The sequence below is a fragment of the Lissotriton vulgaris genome, chromosome 1_2 (genome assembly GCF_964263255.1).
Source record: "Lissotriton vulgaris chromosome 1_2, aLisVul1.2, whole genome shotgun sequence".
Classification (NCBI taxonomy): Eukaryota; Metazoa; Chordata; class Amphibia; order Caudata; family Salamandridae; genus Lissotriton; species Lissotriton vulgaris.
Window position 1 is genome coordinate 258,779,629 of NC_141686.1, and position 17,694 is coordinate 258,797,322.

Sequence of the window (17,694 nt, forward strand, 5' to 3'; positions counted from 1 at the left end):
GCCGTCGCTAAAGCTCCCGCCGGTCAAGGAAGAAAAGGTGGACGCTATCCAGAGAAGACCTCCGATGGCTCGCCAACCACCCAAGTCGATGCCAGGGAGCCTGTGTGGGTATTCCGGAGAGTACCATCCCGCCACGGCCACATGCGGGGCGAAAGGGAAGACGTCTCCCGCTGCGGAAGGCTAAACCACTATGCCAAGGTGTGCCGCGGGGGAAGATTACGATCTGCAATTTCCAGACCCAGGAGTGTGTCACAGCTCATTCGACAGATCTCCCTGGATAATCCGTCGCCACCGCCTGACGATCAGCCCAAGGAGAGGCGCCCCATGTACGAAGACGAAGACAATGAGGTGTTCGTTGTGTCATATGTCAGTCGGTCGGGGACCAAGCGAAGACCACCTCCTATGTGCTCCATCTCCATTGAAGGCACTGACGTACAAGCCCTCATCCACACTGGGGCGTCGGTCAATGTAATGGATTCTGATCAATATGAGAGACTGTCACCGAAGCCTCCCCTCACACCGTCCAGTGCAAGAATCTACACATATGGAGGGACAGACCCACTACCGCTCCGGGGAGTCATTCAGACCACCATCGTGAGTGGGACCTACTCCACGGAGGCGAAATTCCATGTGACCGAGGGGAAGAAGGTGACTCTGCTCAGCTGTCATACCGCGGAAGACCGCGGACTCGTCTTCTTAGCAAACCAGGTGCACGAGTCCCATGCGGAGGCCCTGTTGAAGGAATTCCCAGCGCTCTTCCAAGGCCTAAGAATGCTGAAAGGCAAAAAGTTCTGACTCCATATCGACACCTCCGTGTGGCCACTGGCCCTACGGCACCGGCGTTTGCCCTTTAACTTACACCCACAAGTGGAAGAGGAGCTCTGGAAGCTAGAAGAACTGGGAGTAATTGAGAAAGTGTCTGGGTCCACGCCATGGGTGTCCCCGCTGGTCGTGGCGCCCAAGCCCAAGCAACCAGGAGCGATTCGACTCTATGTCGACATGAGGCTGCCACACACGGCGGTGAAACAAGAGCGGCACATCACCCCCACGATGGACGACATCATAGCCGACCTGAAAGGTGCAAAATGGTTCTCCAAGCTAGATCTCAATGCGGGGTATCATCAGTTTGACAGGAGCCGGAAAGCCGGTACATTACCACCTTCTCAACATACGTGGGTCTGCGCAGGTACCGGAGGCTCAGCTTTGGCGTATCCTCAGTGGCCAAAGTATTTCAAAACGCCATCCTGCAAGTGCTGTCAGGGCTGCGAGGAGTGACTAATCTTAGCGACGACATCCTGGTGTACTCGGACATGCTTGAGGAGCACCACTCGCACCTGAGGGCCACGCTGCAATGGCTGGTAGACTGCGGACTGACCCTGCACAAGTCAAAATGCTCCTTCTACCAAGAATGCATTGATTTCTTCAGTTACACCTTCACTCGCGAGGGACTCCGGGTGGATCCAAAAAAAGCTGAGGCCATCTGTGAAGCTAGCATTCCATGAAACCCCACAGAGGTGAGAAGTTTCCTTGGCATGGCCACATATTGTGGACGCTTTATCCCCAACGTAGCAGCCATGTCAGAGCCTCTGCGGGCGCTCACACGCCAGGACCACAAGTGGGAATGGTCTCTCGCTGCCAACAAGGCCTTCCAGGACATCAAGGCAAGCCTGCTTAAAAAGACCGTGATGGCCTACTTCCATCCACAGCGCAAGACAGAACTTGTTGTTGACGCTAGCCCGGTGGGTCTAGGAGCGGTGTTCCTGCAAGAACATGGCCATGAAGTGTGGAGGCCTGTTGCATATTCCAGCAAAGCCCTGACTGACACTGAGAAACAGTACACCCAGATTGAGCGTGAGGCGCTGTCCATTAAGTGGGCCTGCCAGCATTTTCACTTGTACCTGTGTGGCCAAGAGTTCAGCGTCAAGACCGACCACAAGCCATTGCTTCCGCTATTTGCGGGTTCGTCCCGTCTAGCGGCCCCAAGAATTGAGCGGTGGGCGGTGCAGCTGCAAGGATATAGCTTTAAACTCATCTTCCGCCCCGAGGCGCACAACCTGGCGGACTACTTGTCCCGACATCGAAAATCGTCCGTGCCGGCCAGCCCCCCCGCTGACGATTGCAACACGGAAGCGTTCGTCCACATGGTGTCGCAAGTAGCCTGCCCCAAGCCTCTGACTCTGGAGGAGATTGGCCGAGCCACCCAGGAAGACGCAACTCTGTCTTTGGTCCGGGAAGCCCTGGAGAATGGCAGCTGGGCTCATTTCATGGATGGAGCTCGAACCCTCCGGCTGGAGGTCAGCCATGCTCGCCAGCAATTGTGTCTGGGTTGGAATGAACTAAGCGTGGGAGAAGAGGAAGTCATCCTGAGGGAACATCTCATCGTGGTCCCTGAGACCTTACAGAAGAGGATCCTCGCACTGGCCCACGTTGGGCATCAGGGGATCGCCAAGACTAAGGCAAGATTGAGAAACAAGGTCTGGTTCCTGGCAATGTACTCCATGGTGCAGGAGATGGCGCATTTGTGCTACGCTTGCACAATCACTGGTGTAGACCCAGCACCAGCGCCGGTGATCACGGAAGTGCCGTGCAGTGCCCCTTGGACACATCTGAACGTGGACTTCGGAAGCTTCCCTGATGGTCGTCACAGTGGAGAAGTGTGGCTCAATGCGTAGAGCGGCAGACCTTGATGCAGAGCGCTGGCCAGGGACCAGGGTTCAATTCCCGCCTCGGCGGGTTTCGGGCTTAAATTCCTCTGACCGGATATTCTCGCCTCAGTGCCGATTCTAAGCATGGGTCCCACGCTGCAACTCTGGGCAATAGCTTGCTTAGTCTCCACAAAGGCCTCCGATGCACAAGGGATGCCTGGTTTCACCATGGGATGCCCAGGAGTGGACACCCCACAAGGAAAAGCCAGGAGGGGTTCCCTTGTGGTAGGAGTACAAGCGATGGGATGCCTCCGGGTCACTGTTCGCTCTGTACAAATACAACACATTTACATTTACATGGTGATCATTGTCGACTCATTCTCGAAGTTTCCCGTCGTGGAAGTCATCTCGTGGACAGCCTTCCCACAAGTGAAGAAGGTCCTGGACCGCGTTTTCGCCATGATGGGGTTGTCAGAAGAAATCAAGTCCGGCAACGGACCCCCCTTCCAGGGGTGAGAGTTCTAGGACTATCTTGCAAAGTGGAAAGTGGAGGTGGAAAGATTGATAAAGACAATAAAACGTGCACTACGCATAGCAGTGGACAACAGGGAAGGTCCTGAAGCAGTCCTGGATCAGTTCCTTGGCGCATACCATCATACTCCTCACAGCAAAACTAAGTGTGCTCCAGCTCATCTCCTGTTCAAGCGAGCCTCCCGGGATAGTATCCTGTCGGATCTGACGTGGGTGCCCGTGGCACGGGATGATGAGGAGAGAGGCCATGAACCGGAAGGCAAGCGTGGTCCGTTGAGCACAGGAACCGAAGCTCAAGGTGGGAGACCTGGTGGTAATCAAAAACCGACACCCTGAGTGGAAGTTTCGGACACCTTATGAGCTGGAGGTGTGGTTTGTCGTGCAGGTTCAAGGAACAATGGTGACTACCAGGAAGGGACAACAATCGGTCACCCGCAACGTGTCCAGCTTCAAGAAAACAACGGAGGCGGAAGAGGACCCCGATGTCTCTGCGGAACAGGACGCAGCACCGAACACTCCCCTCTCGGGGTTACCCACTGGGAGGAGACAGTCACTGGAATCATCCTGGCCGTCGTGCCAAAGGGCTGGGGCAGTCCCCGATTGACCCGACAGAATGAGGACCGTGAGTTGACTGAGGAAACCCCGGCTGGAGTCGCAACATCTCCCTGTGGTCGAAGCCAGCGATATGGCCTATGGCCAAACCCCAGCTCGAGTCAACGGCTCCGAGACTTTGCATGTGCCTCCCCCTGAGCTGGGCGAAATTGGTGACACAGGACTAAAAGAAAGGAGGGATGTAGACAGCCACTCGGGCTCACCCCAACAATGTTGCGAACTGTACACGCACGCATGCACCCCTCGGGGCGGGCTCGCTTCGAGGGTATAAATAAACAGGCGGAAGACCGCTCGTGGTTTTCCGGCCAACAGAGTATACTGGCGTAAGTGTGTCTTCATTTCATAGTGCTGTGGCCTGTATGACCCTAGGCCCCGCCGCACTACACAAAGGAGTGCTCCATTTCTTAAGATGAATATGACTTTTTTGTGCTGCAGAGTTGACCCATGTTTGGGTGGAAAGCTTTCGAACTTAATCCTAATGTGAAAAATAGTGGTATGTGTTTTGATTGAAAAACAACATTTTCATGGTATGGTGTTGTAAAGTTCGATAAAATAAGAATGAGCTGAATTATTTAATGTAGTATGTCATATAAAATGATCCAAAAAATAAAATGATGGCCGTTTACGATTTACCTTCAACATTATGATGCGACCGCATCTATTTTGTGGGGCAGACTTACAATAACTGGCGCATCCCCAGGGATGCGCCAGTTATTGTGAGCCGCAGCTCCGCCACCCATGGTGCGTCACATTTACAATGCGGTACACCATGGGGCAAAAACATCACAGATGCGTGACGCATCTGTGCCGTAAAGGTGGCGCATTGCTGGAGTTGCATCGCAAGCGCGACGCAGCTCCAGCAAGGCTCGGGTGCCCTATCTATCAAATGCTGCATCAAGCCTTACGCCTGCTTCAAGCAGGCGCAGGGTTTTGACGCAGCATTGGCCTAAAATTTACTGAGTGAAATCTTGTAGATTTCACTCAGCCACTTTTGCGAGGCGCACTTGACCCGGAACGCCCACCCTACGCCGAGACGCCCACATGTGGCGCAGGGCTTTACAACGTGACGCATCTGCCTAGATGCGTTACGTTGTAAATGGGTCGCAAGGATGCGCCATGTTTATGCCGCCGTTGAGAGCCGCAAACGTGTCGCAAGTCCAACATAAATCTGCCCCACTGTTTATTTTTCCTTAAGCGACGCTGTAAGGAAAGCACTTCCTGTGCGATGTGAGAGCTTCTGCATGAACATCCGGCTGCCCATAATGCATTGCAAACATGGCGAACCCTGCGCCCCTAGCAAAGCATAATACGCTTCTCATTAATTATTCTTTAATAGGCTAATTGGTTTGTATTACAAGTTTGAAACGGGCTTCAACATTTTTAGACATGAACTCCGTAGATTTATTCGTACTATTAGTCATAGGGAGTTGAATCAATAGAGGAAGGGTGTAACTACAGACTATCCATTTGTAAGTTGTAAAGGATACACCTCCCTTCTTAGGATCAGTTGCACTTCGTGTGGTAGCTGATGTTAAGAATGTGAAATTTTTGAACGACTCTCGTCAAAACTGGAGCCGATTAATGTGTGAAAGAAAGATTTATTCGTATTTCAAAGTTGAAAGTAGTCATTGTAGAACAAACATAAGCTGTTTGTAGATTGTGTGGATGAAAGAACAGTGTTCAAAATTTAAACGGAAATAATAATGGAGAAAAATAACCTTGCGTCTCATGATAATTCATAGAGCAGCTTTTTTTACTTACAAAACTGCTAATAAATTAAAAGAATAATCAAATGTCAGAATGTGAATAGAAACACTTTTCTGTTTTGTTTAATTTTCACAGGTGTCAACAAGTTGCTTCTCTGCAGATTTTTTGCTCTCCAAGGGACGTGCCATGCAAAGTACACCTTTTATGTCAGAAACCAGCAGTGAGTGCAGCAGATGGCTAGATGGCGCTTCCCCACGCATCGAAACCCTTTGGGTCATATTTACAAAGAAATGGCACAGCACAGCACTGCAAGCAATTTAGCTGCACCACGCGGCGTCATTTACAACAATCACTGGCATAGCCAATAGGTCTTGCCTTTCGGACCTTATAAGTATTTAGTTATGCAGCAGGTCCCAAAGGCTAGACCTATTGGCTATGCCAATGCTTGTTTTTAATGGGGCCACGCCACCCAAGGCATTTACAATCCAGTCATTGTAGCTATACACCATTTGCTCTACACAATTGGTGGCCTTGGACGTGTATCCATGAGTGCTAAGGTGCATTTTGATCTCTGTAAAATGAGTTATGATCCACTAATGCACTCAATTGTTTTCCCTGGGTTTCTATCTGCCAGTTAACCGCAAAATGGTTAATGGCATAGTGTTGGAAACGAGGCCGCATCTGTAAGGCCTGCACAAATAACATGGCTACATTTGTCTTTCACTGGGAACCAAACAACCAATTGTAGCGCCTGACTCTCAGAGGGTAGCGTTGCAGGGCAGTCTGAGGCTTACTCAAGGGAGGTGGTGTGGGCTAGTAATCGCCATTTGCAAGTGTGCAGAAATAACACTCAATAATTGATTGTCCAGTCTGTACTTTGCCTTATAAAAGTAAGAGTACATTTATTAACACCTTGCGTGCTGATGACGGCCCCGTTCGTCATGCATCACAGTGCTCGTGTGCTGATGACCGCTGCGGGCCGTCATGAACCCGCTCACTCTTTGAAACGGCTGCACAGGCGCAGAATCGCGGCCGCGCCCAAGGGGTTAAACACACACACTACTCAATACTATGCACCAATTTACAAATATACATAAGCTGTTGGAATTACTTTGCGACATTGCATAACATCTCCATCTCTCCCGCAGGGGGTGGGTTCTAGTCAAGATGATGTGCACTCCCATGTATGCACATCATTTTGCCCCCAACCCAATTAGTTGAACATAACCTGGAGCGAGGGCCCTGCGCACTGGCACCATCCCAGTGGGCCCCCTATTACCTCAACAAGCATTAAACAGGGGTACACCTGCCTTGTTGACACATGACCCTGACTGGGCATCTCCTACTGACCATAAAGTATGCACCTCTACATCTTAAGGGCTAACAGTCCGGGTTCTTCACCTAAGCGCAGCAGCAAGAACACACGTTTACGCACACTTGAGAATGACAGTATTCAGCACATTTGGGAATCATTAGAATGCTTTGCAAATGCCACCCCTAAAGACATCACAGATGAAATCACCAGATTAAGATTATGCATTGACAGCAAGACACCATAGCTGAAGTGTCTGACAACATAACCACTCTTTGCTTATGACATCACCAACATGAACTTTAGTCCCCATAAAAAAAACAACCATTAATAAATGCAGTCCTGGTGCAATTACACCTCTTCATCTCCAGAGAATACCCTTCTCCAAACATCTCCTGGTCAGCCTTTTATCCATGAATCACTTTTCAATTCACCCTCAGCTGAAGAAGAAGAGTTCCAGTCCCAAAAATGGTAAATGCAGGCTGAGCCCTTGAGGGGTTATTCTTTCCAATCCCTAAGACCCTAAGGGTGGGACTTTTCTCATCATGCAGGGGGGAGACTGCACTTCTCCAGCAGCTCCCCCAGCACCTGCACATTCATGTGGTGGTGACCCCGTCCTCCTGGGGCCACCATAAGCAAAGAACACACTGTTTAGACCCCGCAGGCCGGTCCTTGCCTGCAAGGCATTATGGGTAGACCCACGTATGGAAGCAGCGGCTCTCCCGCTGTGCCGGGGAGAGACGCGATCATCTTTCTGGCGCTCCGCACCACCTCCTGGGCCTCTGTGGGGGACCCGGTCCCACCCGGACCCCAGGTCAGAGGATGCGGCTCGGGGAGCCTACCCCCGGCCGCTCTGCCATTTGTTGGGGGGCCGGTCCCACCCAGGACCCTGAAGCCAACTTTGTTGTTCCGGGGGTCTCGGTCCCATCCGGGACCCCCACTTGCCTCTATGTTGGAGGGAAGCCCGAGAAGCCCACCCCCGGCTACCCCGCCAGCTCCCCGCATAACCAGCACCCTCGTGTGCTGCCGCGGGAGCTGGCTGTGGACTTCTGGTCTGCCCGCAGACTCCCGCAGTCCCGTTGGGACCTCGGGGGAGTGCGGCAGCACTCCCCCAGCCTTCTCCTCGTCGTCGGGGCCCGGGGATCAGGTCCCGGGCCCTTGGATATCTTTGGGGGTGCGGCGACGCTCCCCCCCTCCTCCACCTTCATAGGGGCCAGGGTGGGCTCCTGGCCCCCGGTTGGGCCCCCGGTAGGACAAACTTGAGACAAAATCCTAACTTCTGTAGTAGTAAGTTTAGGATTTTGTCTTGAGTTAGTTCTGTGAATCGGGCCCATACTGTTGAACTGAGAGGAGTTCTTGTGACCCTTTCCCTTAATGGTAGAAAGTACTGGTTTAATGGCCAATGACTGCTTCAAGTGAGGTTGTGAGCACCCACTTCTATTACATGATTTGCACAGTGGAGTAACGGGTTCCAGTAAGGTATTAGGACACAAGGTGGTGCATTGCATGGTGTTACCAGGGAAATTTAAGGCCGGTAATGCTTCACGGAAATAGGTGAGTCTTTGGCCTAGGTCTGGAATAAAACGGGCATGGGAATGGGTGCTGGGCAGCTGCTTTTTCAAGCCTGTCATGAAAGTGGCGTGGTCAGGGGAGTGGCGAGTGAAGTTGAAGAAAACAGGTGGGGAAAAGTAAAATGCAAACTGAGCTCCAGACACCTCTGACCTCAAGCACAGGCTCCCCTGTTCAGAATGACTACTGTCAAAAATAATGTTTGGGCAAATTAAAAGGGAGTAAAAACACATAAACTTACTAAAAGCAAGCTAAAAAAAGGGACGAGCCCTTCACCCAAGGTGAGGTTACTGACGGAGTCAGGGCACTCCAATAATCGGCACCTCCGTGTTGTACAAGGAAATTAACTTCTTGCACCAACCTTGTTGCAGCTGCGCAGAAGCTCTCCCAGCTGCTTATTCAAGCCCGTCATGAAAGAGGCGTGGTCAGGGGAGTGGCGAGTGCTGCAAGCGGTCCAGTGGAGTTGAAGAAAACAGGTAGGGAAAAGTAGAATGCAAACTGAGGCCCAGCGACTTCTGACCTCAAGCACAGGCTTTCCTGTGCAGGAAGACTACTGGCGGAAATAAGGTTTAAGGCAAATTAAAATGGAGTAAAAACACATAAACTTATTTAAAGCAAGCTAAACAAGTGATGGCATGGAAGACAAGCCCGAGAGTCATGTGAGAGAGTGCGCGTGACTCGGCCATCGAAGTAAAAGTGATCGCGATCACGGGCTGGAAGGGTGCCTGCGATCGATGCACTTAATGAGCCATGATAGAAGCGAGCGTCCGCTCGCGTAACCGCAAGCTCTGGGCACACAGTGGTAGCATTTTCTGAAGCCCTTGCTAAAAGTCCGGCCAGTGTAGTGCTCACTCGTGGCCTAGAGCACCTATTGTGCCAGCCTCTACAGTCAAGGTCACAGGTATTATGCTGCAGTAGAGGGCCAAATTATGCAGCAGAGTAAAATATGCGGCAAGAAAAGGCAAATTATGCAGCGTAATGCGGACCATAATGGCAAAGTCATTTTTACACCTGCTAACACTGTCTGTGCATTGGTTGCACCTCATAAGTACCAGTTTACCACCCAAATGTAGCAAAATGATCAGTTCCTTGGCACATATCATCAGACTCCTTACAGCACCACTAAGTGTGCTCCAGCTCATCTCCTGTTCAAGCGAGCCCCCCGGGATAGTATCTCGTCGGATCCGACGTGGGTGCCCGTGGCACGGTATGATGAGGCCGTCCAGGCGAGGAAAGAGGCCACGAACCGGAAGGCAAGCATGGCCCGTCGAGCGCAGGAACCGAAGCTCAAGGTGGGAGACCTGGTGGTAATCAAAAACCGACACCCTGGGAAGAAGTTTCGGACACCTTATGAGCCGGAGGTGTGGGTTGTCGTGCATGATCAAGGAAAGATGGTGACTGCCAGGAAGGGACAACAATCGGTCACCCGCAACGTGTCCAGCTTCAAGAAAACAACCGAGGCGGAAGAGGACCCCGAAGTCTCCGCGGATCAGGATGCAGAACCGAACACGCCCCTCTCGGGGTTACCCACTGGGAGGAGTCAGTCACTGGAATCATCCTGGCCGTCGGGCCAAAGGGCTGGGGCAGTCCCCGATTGACCAAACAGAACGAGGACCGTGAGTTGACTGAGGAAACCCCGGCTGGGGTCGCAACATCTCCCTGTGGTCGAAGCCAGCGATACGGCCTCCGGCCAAACCCCGGCCCGAGTCAACGGCTCAGAGACTTTGCGTGTGCCTCCCCCTGAGCTGGGCGAAATTGGTGACACAGGACTAATAGAAAGGAGGGATGTAGAGAGCCACTCGGGCTCTCCCCAACAATGTTGCGAACTGTACATGCACGCATGCACCCCTTGGGGCGGGCTCGCTCGGAGGGTATAAATAAACAGGCGGAAGACCGCTCAGACCGCTCGTGGTTTTCCGGCCAACAGAGTATACTGGCGTAAGTGTGTCTTCATTTCATAGTGCTGTGGCCTGTATCACCCTAGGCCCCGCCGCACTACAGAAAGGAGTGCTCCATTTCTTAAGATGAATATGACTTTTTTGTGCTGCAGAGTTGTCCCATGTTTGGGTGGGAAGCTTTCGTACTTAATCCTAATGTGAAAAATAGTGGTATGTGTTTTGATTGAAAAACAACATTTTCATGGTATGGTGATGCAAAGTTCGATAAAATAAGAATGAGCTGAATTACTTAATGTAGTATGTCATATAAAATGATCCAACAAATAAAATGATGGCCGAATAAGAATCTAACTTCAAACTTATGATGCAACCGCGTCTATTTTGTTTTTGTCTTCCCTGAGCAACGCTGTAAGGAATGCACTTCCCGTGGACAGAAAAACGAAATGAACATCAACTGCCCATAATGCATTGCAAACATGACGAACCCTGCGCCCCTAGCAAAGCATAATACGCTTCTCATTAATTGTTTTTTATTAGGCTAATTGTTTTGTATTACAAGTTTGAAACAGGTTTCAACATTTTTCGACAAGAACGCCGTAGATTTATTTGCTCTATGAGTCATAGGGAGTTGAATCAATAGAGAAAGGGTGTAAACTCTGGTATTGTAGATGTAATTACCACGCCTCGCTTCTTGGAATCAGTTGCACTTCGTATGGTAGCTGATTTTAAGAATGTGAAATTTTTGATTGACTCTTGTCAATACGGGACTCTTCAATTGTGTAAAAGAAAGATTTTAAGCGTATTTCAGAATTGTTAGTGGTCGATGTAGTACGACCACTAGTTGTTTATAGACTGTGTAGATGAAAGGACAGTGTCAAACTTTAAACGGAAATATTCATGGAAAAAAACAATCTTGCGTTTCATGATAATTCATAGAGCAGTATTTTTCCTTACAAAACTGCTAATATATTAAAAGAACTAACAGCCCGTCCCGACGTTGTCCGGGTATGAATTGCTGCCGGCCAGTAGTATATTGTTTCGTAGGATTTCATTTTGATAGCATGTCTTATCTGTGACAGGCCTGTGAAACGCTCCGATTCACAGTGCACTGCTGATGCACTTAAGAGTGCGCGTTCAGTAGTGTGTGAACTCGAGTTTCCCTACTTTATTTTCCTTGCAATATTATATAGCGCGAACTCGACAACATTGCATGAGCACAATTTACATTACAGAAGAACACATTGATTTGTGGTTGGCACGGGGAGACAACGCGATTTGCCTGGAATCACAGGATGTTGAGCTGATGCCGAGATTCTAACGTAGCTCCCCATCTCTAAAGTTCGCAATTCTAGAACTTGTGGTAGGAGGTGTGTCTAAAAGTGTATGTCGGTGCTGGGCATCAATGAGAGAGAGACCTGTGCATTTTTCCAATTGGTGGTGAAAAAATATGAGTATGTTGCTGGAGATGTGGGCCGCCTTTTCTTTCCGCATACCATCACTCTGCATACTTTCATTACGAAAATACCATGACTCCGCAATGCCATTATAGCACACTAACAGCCCGGCCCGATGTTGTCCGGGTATGAATTGCTGCCGGCCAGTAGTATATTGTTTCGTAGGATTTCATTTTCATAGCATTTCTTATCTGTGACAGCCCTGGGAAACGCTCCGATTCACAGTGCACTGCTGATGCACTTAAGAGTGCGTGTTCAGTAGTGTGTGAACTCGCGTTTCCCTACTTTATTTTCCTTGCAATATTATATAGCGCGAACTCGACAACATGGCATGAGCACAATTTACATTACAGAAGAACACATTGATTTGTGGTAGGCACGGGAAGACAAAGCGATTTGCCTGGAATCACAGGATGTTGAGCTGATGCCGAGATTCTAACGTAGCTCCCCATCTCTAAAGTTCGCAATTCTAGAACTTGTGGTAGGAGGTGTGTCTAAAAGTGTATGTCCGTGCTGGGCATCAATGAGAGAGACCTGTGCATTTTTCCAATTGGTGGTGAAAAAATATGAGTATGTTGCTGGAGATGTGGGCCGCCGTGCCACCAATGTACTTACGGGGGAGGGTAAACACCTATTATTCCACAAATTTCTTTCCGCATACCATCACTCTGCATCCTTTCATTACGAAAATACCATGACTCCGCAATGCCATTATAACGCATGGCATTACATTTTATATGCTTTTACCACGCATACATTTACAACGAAATTCGTTGTAAATGCATGAATGGTAAAAGCATGTTTTTTAAAAATGTTTGGATAAGGCAAGTATGGGTATAGGGGTATATGTTTTGGGGTACTGAGGTATATGTTTTGGGGTGTTTGGGTATTTTAATGGTTCAGATATAGTTTTGGGTTATGGGGTACAGGGGTATTTTTAGGGTTCAGGGCTAGGTTTGGGTTTTGAGGTATAGGGGTATTTTTAGGGTTCAGGGGTAGGTTTGGGTTTTGGGGTACAGGGGTATTTTAAGGGTTCAGGGCTAGGTTTGGGTTTTGGGGTACAGAGGTATTTTTAGGGTTCAGGGCTAGGTTTGGGTTTTGGGATACAGGGGTATTTTAGGGTTCTGGGCTAGGTTTGGGTTTTGGGGTACAGGAGTTACTTTTAGGGTTCAGGGGTAGGTTTTGGTTTTGGGGTACAGTGGTAATTTAAGGGTTATGGGCTAGGTTTGGGTTTTGGGGTACAGGGATATTTTAGGGTTCAGGGGTAGTTTGGGTTTTGGGGTACAGGGGTATTTTTAGGGTCCAGGGGTATGTCTGGGTTTTGAAGTACAGGGGTATTTATAGGGTTCAGGGCTAGGTTTCGGTTTTGGGGTACAGAGGTATTTTTAGGGTTTAGGGATAGGTTTGGGTTTTGGGGGGTAGGGTATATTTATAGGGTTAAGATGGGTTAGTGTTTAAGGGTGTTGGGGTATTTTATAGAGTAAGGGTGGGTTATGATAATGGGGTGCAGGGGTATTTAAAGTAGGGGTGGGCGGAATTGGCGCGAACTTGGTACAATAAATCCGCAATATTTCGTTCCGTCAGATTTCCAATTATTAAAACAGAAACCTCATATATTCAAGGTAAAATAAGTATTTCTACATTCTAAAATGCATATAGTCATTTCACAAAAGTGAAATTAGCTTCCTGCAAGCAGTGAGAGAGGTGATGATTTTGAGATCAAGCTCCTGCAAACCATTATGGGGCGAGATTAGCAGTGGGAAGTGAATATTATAGTATCCAAATAATTCTACAAAGAGCTGCAGTTCACCTCGTTCTCCCCAGTTGTCCCCAAGAGGCAAATGCAATAGCATTTAAAATATTATACATCAAGCTGCAGTTCACCTCATGGTCCCTAGATGTCCCTGATGAGGCAAATGCAATAGCATTTAAAATATTACACATTAAGCTGCAGTTGACCTCATGTCCCTAGATATCCCTGATGATGCAAATGCAATAGCATTTAAAATATTATATATCAAGCTGCAGTTCACCTCGCTGTCCCTAGATGTCCCTGATGAGGCACATGCAATAGCATTTAAAATATTATACATCAAGCTTCAGTTCACCTCGCCGTCCCTAGATGTCCCTGATAAGGCAAATGCAATAGCATTTAAAATATTACACATCAAGCTGCAGTTCACCTAGTCCTCCCTACATGTCCCTGATGAGGCAAATGCAATAGCATTTAAAATATTACACATCAAGCTGCAGTTCACCTCGCCGTCCCTAGATGTCCCTGATGAGGCAACTGCAATAGCATTTAAAATATTATACATCAAGCTGCAGTTCACCTCGTCCTCCCAAGATGTCCCTGATGAGTAAAATTCAAAAACATTGAAACCCTTTCATGAATGCTAAAAATTATGCTAAGCTTATCCCATAATGCTTTGCAGGGCCTTTTAGTTGTATTTTTGCCCATAACTGTGCTTGGGGTGGTTCTAAGAGAATGGGACCTCCACTGAATTACTATTTAAAGGGAGCAGGAATGTATAGAAACCTGGGAAGAAAAAACAACACTCATGATGGAATGCCCCCAGCGATTGTCACGCCCCCAGCACACACCCACAGCACAATGCAGACACGCCCACAAGGGACTACTTTGCTAGCACGGTTCTTTTACATTTTAAATGTATATGGTGGGCGTCTGCATAGCCTATGTCCTTCTGCTGCAACTGCCCTTTCCAACGCTGTATTGGGTGTTGTGATTGGTGCTGTGGTTCCCGAGTTTACCTGGCCAAAAGGTGCAAGTTCTCTCTTTATAATAGTAGTATAGAAGATAATCAAATGTCAGAATGTGAATGGAAACATTTCTCTGATTTGTTTAATTTCCACAGGTTTCAACCATATGGCTGAGATACCCGCCACCCCCTCTCAACACAATCCCCAAGAATGGGAATACGGAAACGGTTCTGAACTTTTGGAAGGCGGGAGGGAGTTACCCTCCCGGCCGTATTTATTAAAATATGAAACAAAATTAAAACATTAAAATAACAGTTTCATATCATGTACAATTTCATTTCCACATTACGATGTTCTTGGCTAACCTTAACACATCTCTAATACAAAGGTTCTCCTAGCCGATACTAAACATCCTGCCAATGCATTTCTAACAATTGAAATTGTACATCCTAACATTACGGGCCAACGGCAAGGTCGTAACCGGTGTCAGATCCCTAACCCAGAACTCCCCCCTCACTTGTGAGGGGCGGTCGCACAGAGGACTACACCTTTGTGCCTCTTTCCAATTTCCCTTGTCTTGACGGGGGCCCCATGTTAACTCGACGCCATCTTAGTGGTCGTCCGAGGACTCGTGTGAGGTGTCTAGAAGGTAGCGTAGACCCCCCTCCCACCCCACACAACTTACCACATCTGCCGTCGCAGATGTCCTGGCCCCGGGAAATTCCCAGGAGAGGCCCTCCAGCCCCTCCTCCCCAGGGAGGGGCCTATGGCCGCCTTCCCTTTCGGCGTCCCCATCCTTAGAGGGGACCGCCTCCCCATTGAGGGGCCAATGGCCGCCTCCCCCGGGCGCTCCCATCCGTAATGGGTGACGCCCCCACCTCTAGGGATCTTCCAATTACTGCTCACCGATCATGACCTTACCGCCCGACCAAATAAATACGACAGTCTAAGCTAAATACGAGTAAAACAACTATACCTAACCACTCAAGGTATAAGTTCTACAGAACATCACTGTTCCACTCTGGTGTACTACTTTTGGATAAACATGCTGAAAAGAAGATTATCAACTTTATTGCATACCAAATCACCAACTTTATTCAGAACAACAATACCACGTCAGACGACTTTATTCAAACAATTCGCTGTCATCAGGGGCTGGTGGGTGGGTCAAAATTGGCTCTTCGTTCCGTCTCGAGCTCACGTGCAATGGGGAGGTGCAGCTTCAGAGCACAGGAACAAGAGAATGCTTTCTTGGCTCGTCGCTCCTTTTATCCTTCTTCAGGGCGATTGTGGACCCACCTCCAATCCGCCTCCGGGGCGTGGATAGCGGCTTCGGTGTCTAGGACAACCTACTCTTGGGCGGAAAAAGGCACGCCCCGGCTGCGCCGCTTCGGGCATACCAGCCAAGACTCGCCTCCCGCCCAAAATGGCTTCCCGGGGGGATCGGGGTACTCCACCATACGTTCGGGGGGACCGAGTGGTCGCCCCTTTCCATATGGCTGAGATACCCGCCACCCCCTCTCAACACAATCCCCAAGAATGGGAATACGGAAACGGTTCTGAACTTTTGGAAGGCGGGAGGGAGTTACCCTCCCGGACGTATTTATTAAAATATGAAACAAAATTAAAACATTAAAATAACAGTTTCATATCATGTACAATTTCATTTCCACATTACGATGTTCTTGGCTAACCTTAACACATCTCTAATACAAAGGTTCTCCTAGCCGATACTAAACATCCTGCCAATGCATTTCTAACAATTGAAATTGTACATCCTAACATTACGGGCCAACGGCAAGGTCGTAACCGGTGTCAGATCCCTAACCCAGAACTCCCCCCTCACTTGTGAGGGGCGGTCGCACAGAGGACTACACCTTTGTGCCTCTTTCCAATTTCCCTTGTCTTGACGGGGGCCCCATGTTAACTCAACGCCATCTTAGTGGTCGTCCGAGGACTCGTGTGAGGTGTCTAGAAGGTAGCGTAGACCCCCCTCCCACCCCACACAACTTACCACATCTGCCATCGCAGATGTCCTGGCCCCGGGAAATTCCCAGGAGAGGCCCTCCAGCCCCTCCTCCCCAGGGAGGGGCCTATGGCCGCCTTCCCTTTCAGCGTCCCCATCCTTAGAGGGGACCGCCTCCCCGTTGAGGGGCCAATGGCCGCCTCCCCCCGGGCGCTCCCATCCGTAATGGGTGACGCCCCCACCTCTAGGGATCTTCCAATTACTGCTCACCGATCATGACCTTACCGCCACAGGCCGGATAGTTGACCGGCTATTCGGACCCCCCACCAAACTCCTACTTAAAGGTCATGACTGCAAACTCCTTAACCATGCTACGAGGTCTCCTATGAGTAAAGAATTCCCCACCCGGGACAAATGGACCCCATCTTCTATATACATATGATCCCCCCTGATACACCCATGAGGAATCGAATGCAATGTACTTGTACGGAACAGTCTACCAAGTTTGTTATTCACTTTCTTCACTGACTGATTTATAGCAGACACAGAATTAGCCCCCCGCCACACCTTCCGTGGAATCATATGGGACCATGCAATTGTGCACCCCGGAACCCTTCTCGCCAACCAACTTACAGTGGATAGTATCAACTCGAGAAGTACCCGTCGACCAGTGGCCACCAAATCATTGCCCCCAAGATGCACTATGATTATAGATGGCGGTGACCTTGTCCGCCCTAACAAACCCTCCATAAAGGTTTGAAACTGGTCAATACAGAGCCCGCCCCTTCCGTAGAAGGTCACCCTGTACCCGTATTCCCCAGCCATGTGAATCATGTCACCTGCTTTGAATACGTCCGCGGCACGCCTCACGTATGAGTGGCCCACGACCCACACCACTCTTTCCTCAGCCGGTGATCTTTGACCGCTGGTTCCCAGGTGTCGGGTCGACTGCACAGTCCGCCCCGCCTCGTAAGCTCGCGAAACTGTAAACCAAACAAAAACAGGAAGCGTGAGTGCATGACATAAGCTTCACAACATGTGCAACCGCACATACCTTTTAAAACAATTCGAGGACCAACGCCCCAACTGTTTCACTTTTTCCACACTCAGACCCCTGGCTGTAGCCTCTGTAGCAGCCCCTATCCGAAAGGAATGGGTCCCAAATTCGCACGGGTTCAAGCCCGCCGCTGCGATTGCCATCCTGAGCACCCGCCGGAACTGAAACCTAGTCAGTGGGGTGGCGTCGGCATGCCTCAGCAAGCTTCCCCCCCATGCTGCC